The sequence below is a fragment of the Ursus americanus genome, chromosome 20 (genome assembly GCF_024610735.1).
Source record: "Ursus americanus isolate L20-20 chromosome 20, mUrsAme1.1.p, whole genome shotgun sequence".
Taxonomy (NCBI): Eukaryota; Metazoa; Chordata; class Mammalia; order Carnivora; family Ursidae; genus Ursus; species Ursus americanus.
In genome coordinates, this window is record NC_142146.1 from 55,927,848 (window position 1) to 55,936,557 (window position 8,710).

General features: G+C 34.3%; 1 long non-coding RNA gene across 1 annotated transcript; it reads left to right on the forward strand.

Annotated features, from left to right (window-relative positions):
* Positions 1–241: 241 nt before the first annotated feature.
* On the forward strand, positions 242–7,081 carry LOC123802650 (uncharacterized). Its single transcript, XR_006782599.2, has 3 exons — positions 242–589; positions 1,252–1,350; positions 6,890–7,081. It is a non-coding gene; the product is annotated as an uncharacterized LOC123802650 (long non-coding RNA).
* Positions 7,082–8,710: the final 1,629 nt, after the last annotated feature.

Below are 8,710 nucleotides of genomic sequence, written 5' to 3' on the forward strand. Positions count from 1 at the left end.
AAAAGCACATAAAAAAAAAAAAAAAAAAACTTCCCCACAATCACACAGCTAAAAATTACAAAGCTGGTTTCAGTAATGGCAGAGTAACTTGTAGCAAATTAACCTTCCTGAAGAAAACATTACGAACTCTTAGAGAAATATTAAAAAATCCTGTTTAAAAGTATCAAAGAGTAACCAAAGGCAGGCAGACAAAAGAGAGAATTTGACTTTTGAACTAAAAGATTTAGATCGGGTGAGATCTTTATTTGTACAGCTTTTCCGTGAGGGCACTTCTCAGTTCCTGTAGGGCAGATCACGAACAGAAAGTTAAAGTCTAATTGGCCTGAGAAATATGGGACGCTAAAAAAGCAAAATGAAAGACACATTTAGCTATCAGAGAGCCAAACAGATATGCCAAAAAGTATTCATATAAATTCCCTTAAGTTCTTCGACCCCAGGACTTCAGACAAGATTCCAAGGAGGGTAAGGAGAAAAACCACAACCGGAGAGCCTAAAAACCCGAGCAGAGATGTCAGCTGCTACCCAATGCAGTCTAGAGTTGAGTCTTGATGATCTGCAGAAGTTTGTCTAATACACAGAACACACGCTGGTACGCTTGCTATTGTGCTTTGCTCTGAATCGTAAAGTCCTTCGTTTCTGATTGTGCTGGGCTGATGCGCTAGTTGTGGATACAGCAAAATCTTAGACTCTTCACAGTTCTTTAACTAAGTCAGAATTCCAGAATCTATAATCTGACAGAGAGACAGAGGGAGGGAGAACAGGAAAGGAAGGAGGGAGGAAGGAAGAGAAAAGAGGATGGAAAATCACAACGGATACCATTAATGTTGAAACTAGGAAAGACTGAGCATCACACATCCAAGCACCTTGACTCAGATTAAGACTTGATGTTTATTAATTGTAAGTCAGAGTCCTGTGTTCACTTTTAGGTGCTTTGGTTTTGGGAAAATATGAAAAAATGATGGGACCTAAATCATGTAAGATTATCATATGCAAAGTACTTGAAAGCCTGGGTGTGTGTACTTTGGAGAAGAGAATAATGAGAAGAGACATAAGAAAGGCCTGTAAATGTTCAAGGATCATCTTGCAAGTAGGAATGGTAATAGAAAATATTCTGTCCCCCTGGATAAGAGTAGGATAAAGAAGTTGAAACTAAAGACATACTTGAATTTACCGTAGACCTTTTTGATAAATAGGGTTGCTCATTGATGGAATAAACTTTCCTGGAATATAACAAGTTCCTTTTTCTCACAGGATGGCCATTTATCAGTCTGATTCTACCTTGATGTCTGAGACTACTCTCATGCATGAATGGTTAACCATAATACCACCATGCCAGCATCTGTAAAACAGGTAAGTTTAAAAAAGTGATCTCTGAGTCACTTGCATCTCTAAATCATTCTACGAATTTCCAGAGACATAGAGAAACAAAGGTGATAATTAAAAATAGACTTGAGATGTCATTTTGCTGGGTCAGTAAAATTAGAATTTAGACACTAGGCTTATATATCAGAAATAGAAATGATGTCAAAAAGATACTATCCTCTTTCTTTTTTAATATGTTCATTATGCTGGTTTCACTCTTTAAATATAAGCAAAATAATTATTAATCCCAATAGTTCTCCGTTATTTATTACACTTTGATGAAGTTTCGTGGTACAACAATTATCTGAACTAAACTATGTGTTGGATAGTAGCATGCAGGAGTTAGGACATGACCATAGATGAAGGGGGGGGGTGAGAACCAGAAGTTTTGACTGCTAAGTTTGCTTTCCATTGAAAGAATGATGGCATTGAAATATTAATTGTGGCATGAGGCATTCCAGGGAATGGATTTCCTAGTGAAGAGTTGGAAAGAAAATTGACCTCTCGTCTTTTATTCCTCTAATCTCATGAAAGAAAACAGAATTGATGTGAAACCAATTCCTTGGCTGGATTTTTGTCATAGCTCTGCTAATGTAGGATTCTATCAGGAAAATCCTCTCACTGCAGCCAAGGAAGTGTTTGTACATTATTAGACAGAGGAGTAAAACATGATTATTCTAACCCTCCTTTGTATAATAATCTTAAAATATGAACAGCTAAAATAATATTGCTTGTATTGCAAGAGACTCGACCATTGAAAAATGCTAATTCAGACAGTGTTGGAGAGTTTTTTGATTATTTGGTTTCATGACTTCTATTTTATTATTGTTATTTTAAATCTAACTTGCCATGTTAATTACATTCAGAGGAAGGCATTTGAATATTCTCAGCATGAGCTTATATTACTAAAAATAAATATCACTTTAAATTACAACAGTGTTTGACAGTCTATACCCATCAGCAGAATAAAGAACAGAAAAATGTCTCATAAAGCCTCAGGTTTGTTGCAAAGTTAAATGTACCCTGAATTTAAGAGCTTTAGAAATAGAAAATTAGATTTTTTAAACCAGTAAAGTTGTGACCTCTCTAATAGATAAAGTGAGCAGTAATGCATCCTTGTAAATAATTTCTTGCAAAATGAACTATTACATTCTATTTCAAACTCTTGGGCATAGCCATCTGCGGCATTAGCCCCAGGAGCTACAAGTACACACACACACACACACACACACACACACACATGTAAATGATATTTCTTCATTAAAGACATTTCTAAAATCCATAAAAATAAAATAAGTTCAATAACTTTAAAAATAGGAAGGGAAAGCAAATATAAAGAAAGCCAAGCAATGGAAAAATTAAATTGAAAGTTTAATAAACTTGAGAAATGTCAACACATGTTGTCAGAGCTGCCTGCTCCACACAGCACTGGGGAGATTGTGCTATGAGATGTCAATGTGGCATCTCTCAAGCTAGAGAATCCCAGAAACAGCATAACTCTTAATAAATGGATTATTTCAACCATGGAAGAATCACAAAATAGATGTCATTCTGATATACAGTCTCTCAACAAATAAAATAGTTATTAAACGCCTACCATATGCCAAGAACTGTTCTCAATGTTGGGCATAAAATAAGGAACAGGCAGACAAATTCTCTGATTTTATGGATCCTACATTCTATTGAGTAGGTCAAAAATATAAGCAAAATAAATAAACAAGCATACTTACATAACAAAACTCCTAGATAAGTGCTATCAAGATGTTTTAAGCAGCATAAGGAGATACAGCATGATATGGGAATCAAGGAAGGCCTCTTTGAGAAAGTGATTTCTGAGCAGAGATACAAAAGAAGTGAATGAGCAATCATGTAGATACACGTGGGAGGAGTGTTCCAGGCAGTGAGAATGGTGGATACAAAAGTGGGAGTCCAATTCTGCAATTAATTTTGAAATAACTATGACAGGGTTTGATGATGTTTTGCATATGGACTGTGAAAGAAAGGAGTCCGGGATGGCTTCCAGTTTTTTAGATCTGAAAACATTGGTCAGGGCAATTACTAATCAATAAAAAAATAGAAGAAGCAAATTTGGGAGAGGAGACCATGATTTTGGTTTTGGACATATTAGGTGAGTTACCTATGAGACATTCAAGAGGAGATAGAAAACAGTGACTCTGAAATGCGACTGAAATGACATGGCTAAAAATATCAATTTGAGGGTCATCAGAATGGATACAGTATGTAAGATCATGTAGCTGGATGAGATCTGCTAAGAAGTGAATTAAAATAAGAAAGAGAAGCAATCAGAGAGCTCACTGATCCCCGGGGCATCCAATGTTTGGGTGGTCAGGAAAATAAGAACATTCCAGCAACGCTGACTCAAAAGAAATAGCCAGTGAAGTACGAAGAAAACTAGAGGAGTCTGGTTTCGCCAGAAGCGAAAGTAGAGAAATCCTTGCAAAAAGGAAAGTGATCGACTACGCCAAGTGATTCTGAAAGAGTGAAAAGAAAATATTTAATCTGACAACCAAAAATCATTTCTGACATTCATATCACAAATTGGTTTAGGAAAACTATAGGTGTGGAGGGCTGGAAGGAGAAGAAATAGTAGGAAAAAGCCTACACTCTCCCTAAGAAAGCCCATTCTCAGATCAGCTCAAAATAGCCAGTGAATCATTGAAGCATCCTCTACGCAAATGACTGTAGTTCTTCCTGAACTCTATCCTAGGCTAAATATTCTGATATACTCAGATTCCCAGGTTCATTCAATGGATTCAGACTCAAATCATATAGAATGTTAAACACTTTTCCAGACGCTTTGTAAGGCCATTTCAGAAATAATGACTGGATAGAATAGGGATAGAATCACATGAAAAGCTCTAAAATTGCAGGTTCCTAGACTCCACCAAGATAGATTTGGTCTCAATTTGCCTGCAAATAGGGGAAGGCATTGGTAATTTTAATGAATTTCTGAAGAATACCTTTAGAGATTCACTGTTGTGAATCATGAGTAGGAACAAAAAAGGGAGGGAGGGAGGGAGGGATAAGAACGAAATTTATTAAATACTGTGTGTCTAGCATTGTGCAAGATGCTTTATATCTTTACATAGGAGAAACCCCAGGACATATTTGAGAGTTTAAGCAACACTTCTCAAAACCTGAAGGCCTCCGAAGCCCATAAAACTTCAAAATATCTGACGCTATTATCTCTATCTTGCATTTTAACCTTGTTTCACATCTTCACTTTCATTATTTCTGTTTGTACTAAACTTCACAGCAGTCTTCCTCCTCTTTTTCTTTTGGCCTGAAGCACAGATAAATCCTCTAGTCCATATGCCAGATACACATGTGGTGAAGGCTTTATGAGGAATATTATACTAAATTAAAATAAACAAACAAAAAATACGACATTGTGTTTGTACCAAGCTGCTCTTGCTTTGCTGCTGGCAGATTTTTTTAAATGCCCAAGTTGTAATATAAAAACAGCCATTTGAAACCAACTATTCAATTAAACTCCTTTTCTTGAGGGCTATCAACACCCATTGTCTTTTAAAACTCAGCTGGTTATGAACAAAAGATGGTTAAAATTAGACTAAAATCTGCATTGCTCTTCTCTCTGATTCTCAAACCTTTGGCTGTAAGGCTGCGCGTATAATACCCTACTGAATTCACAGCACAGTGTTTAAGACTATTTGCAAAAATGATATTTTTATAATGAATAAATATTTTTCAGTTAAGTCAAGGGGGGAAGGGAAGTAAGGTAAAACTAGGAGGGATATTAGAATATTAAATACATGCTATTCATTCCAATACACTTACTTGCTTAAAGAGTGTAACATGTTTAGCACGAAGCTTTCAGCAGCCAATGAAACAGTAGAACATTATCACTTGGTTTATTTATAGTGCACTTAAGATAAAAACAAACCAGATGTTCCATAGAAGAATCATATACCTCGTCCTAAGATGAGAGAGGAATTTGTCCCAAGAATTCATGTAGTGAACACTTCTGTAATATAATAAACAATTTGAATTGAATTGTTATAGGAGGTTCAAAAATACACTTATAGGTTTCTTTCTGGTAAAGTAGGCTGATGGCGCCAAGCCAAAGAAATTCAGTAAAATTGATTCTTAGGGAGACTAAAACAATAACAGAAAATAATCTTCTATTTTTTTCTTAATTGAATTCTAAATTTACTCCTCATATTATAGTTGTGTTGAATGTCAGAATAACCATGATTAAATGCCATCTGCGCCTCCGTTAAAACATGGAATTCCAAGGCCAGACTTATAAATACACGCTTTGTGAACCAATGAGAACAATTTCAGGGGCACTGTTAAAAATAACTCAAACTATTTGTAATTGTATTTGGTTTTCAGGATCATTTCATTATTCCAGCTAGCAAGAGAGAAAATATCCCTTACCTATTTTAGGTAGTTCTTGGAGAGGGCCCATGTAACAAAGGACGGATTAACAAGAGAAAGGCACACAAATTCACTTTATATTAGGTTTTATGTGACATGGGAGCCCTCATTAGGAAATGAAGAAGAGGTTGAACCAAAAAGTTTTGTTTTTTTTTTTTAAAGATTTTATTTATTATTTATTTGACAGAGACAGCCAGCGAGAGAGGGAACACAAACAGGGGGAGTGGGAGAGGAAGAAGCAGGCTCATAGTGGAGGAGCCTGATGTGGGGCTCGATCCCATACCGCCGGGATCACACCCTGAGCCAAAGGCAGGTGCTTAACCACTGTGCCACCCAGGCGCCCCAATGAACCAAAAAGTTTTTATGCTAGGTTTGATAAAAAGTGGAAAGTCATGGAAAAAATGTAAGCCTGAAAAATCCAGTATGCCAAGGTGCCATATTTTGAGATAATCTGTCTTGAACCCCATCACACACATTAAATATTTTCGCTCACTTTACTAAGATTGGTTTTCCATGCACAGTATAGAGTCATTTCCTATTTGCAGCATTAGTGCAGTTTTTTTGCTGGGGGGGCAAGTGTATGGAAACACCAAAATAATTAATTTAAAAATTAAATATTTAGGGGCGCCTGGGTGGCACAGCGGTTAAGCGTCTGCCTTCGGCTCAGGGCGTGATCCCGGCGTTGTGGGATCGAGCCCCACATCAGGCTCTTCCGCTGTGAGCCTGCTTCTTCCTCTCCCACTCCCCCTGCTTGTGTTCCCTCTCTCACTGGCTGTTTCTATCTCTGTCAAATAAATAAATAAAACCTTAAAAAAAAAAATAAAAATTAAATATTTAAATGTTTTCAAAGGTATTAAAATTGCACAAACTCCTACATGTTGATATATATATATCGCTTAATTATACATTGTATATGTATATATATAGCATAATGTTTTCTGTTGCGTGCTACATAGTAGAAAATTCATAGACATTAGAAAAAAGGTATAAAAATAATGTAATTAAAATATATAATGTAAAATATACATTTCAAATAATTTTAGAATTTCGTAAATATTTGAAATTTTTACAACTTCATATATCTGTTATTCTGTATTTTCTTTAGGTTATCTTTACGGATTCCATGATACACCTGTGAGTTCTGATATATCAGGATATCAAAGATATCATTCACAAGTTGAAATTAAATTCTGTTTTATTATCTATTCAATGTTAATTGGCTATAAAATCTGCATTATAAGAAGTAAGTAACTGCACTAGATTTGCAACCTGAAAATAAAGTTATGAAATTTTTACTTAGCACAATTTTACAGTTGTTTGTATTATTTTGTCTTTTATTGTATCTTTGAAGGTGATAACATCCCAATTCAGGTGACCAATTATAGGATGTAGTTACTTTGAAGATGAAGAAACCAAAATAAACAATTTGCTAGTATCTTTCTCTACTATGTTATTTTCCTAAATGTTTAGATATGTAATAGTGGTGGGTTATGTTAGAAATACATGTAAGCTCTTTACCATTTTTATTTTACCTGAGATAAGTTTTTAAATTAGAAATGTTTTCCAAGTGCTTAATTGTGATTTAATATAAACAGCTTCAAACAGTATACTTTTAGATGTATAGACTCTTTAAATACTCAACAATATTTAGATTCAGATTTTCCTCATATGCAAAGATACTTTTTAAATAATTAATAATAAGTCAATGAAATTACCAATTTCCTTTTTTTATTTGGCTAAGTATTGTACTCTAATTTAACTCAAAAATTGTTTCAGTGTATTTTTTTAAGAAAATATACTTTCTGCACAGAATAATAGGAATGTGTCTATTGATCCATGACAATGCATGTCCAATTATGGCTGTGCTCTCCAACTTAAACATAGGATCAATTAAGACCAGAATTCTATGAGACTTGCAAAGTGTTAATCAGAGTAACTCTGGCAGAACTCAAAATTAGGCCTGAGGTAGACAACAAACTAAATTACTATCTTTGTTTTAAATATTGGAGTTCCAAAGGTGAAACTTGAAAAACAAGAACAAAACAGAATAATGCTAATGAAAGACATACTCTGTTAAAAGGACAGGACAAAATCAACTAATTGTTCTTGTCTAGAAGAAAAATGAGTAAGAAAAGTAGAGAGACACAATCATCACACAACTATGAGCATAGGCTTAAAAATAAGAACAGGCTATATAAGAACATTTATGCTCTTAATAAGAACATAAATAGTGAAGGTTTTAGACCAATACTATCTGTTTACTTACTGAAGGGAAAAATTCCAGAAACAAATAATACAGAATAAAAAATTTAAAACTGTTGATTTTATGCCTTAAATTAAGGATCCCAAACACTGTTAAAATATGTGTGTGCGTATATATATAAGATTTATATATATATATTTCATAAGATTTATATATATAAGATTTCTATAAGATTTATAAAATCTTCGTATTTGTTCTCATTAAAAAATTATAGACCTTAAACTGTCTTATGAAGTTTATGTATTCAAAATTAACAAAGATTTGGAAAGTACAATAATAATGTAGGTGAAACATAATAGATGTTTCCAGGATAAAATTAATGAAATTACTTGAAGTTTTTTTCCTTATTCATCTAAATCACCATGACTGGCTCATTGCCTTTAAGATTAAACTACATTGGTAAGCCTAGTGAGGCAGCCCCCTTATAAATGAATCGAATGGGTAGCCATTTTCCCAGGATTTTCTAAACTTTTAAAATCTGAATTCTACATGATTTATTTAACAGTTTGTGATATTTGGTATACAATTTCACTTGAATTCTGGGTTAGCTATAATGTAGGTATTATAGACATTGTTATTTAACAGAATAAGAAAACAGAGCAGTGGCATGAAATACCCATGGTCATTAATAACAGAAGTGATTAATACATTACTGGAATGTCA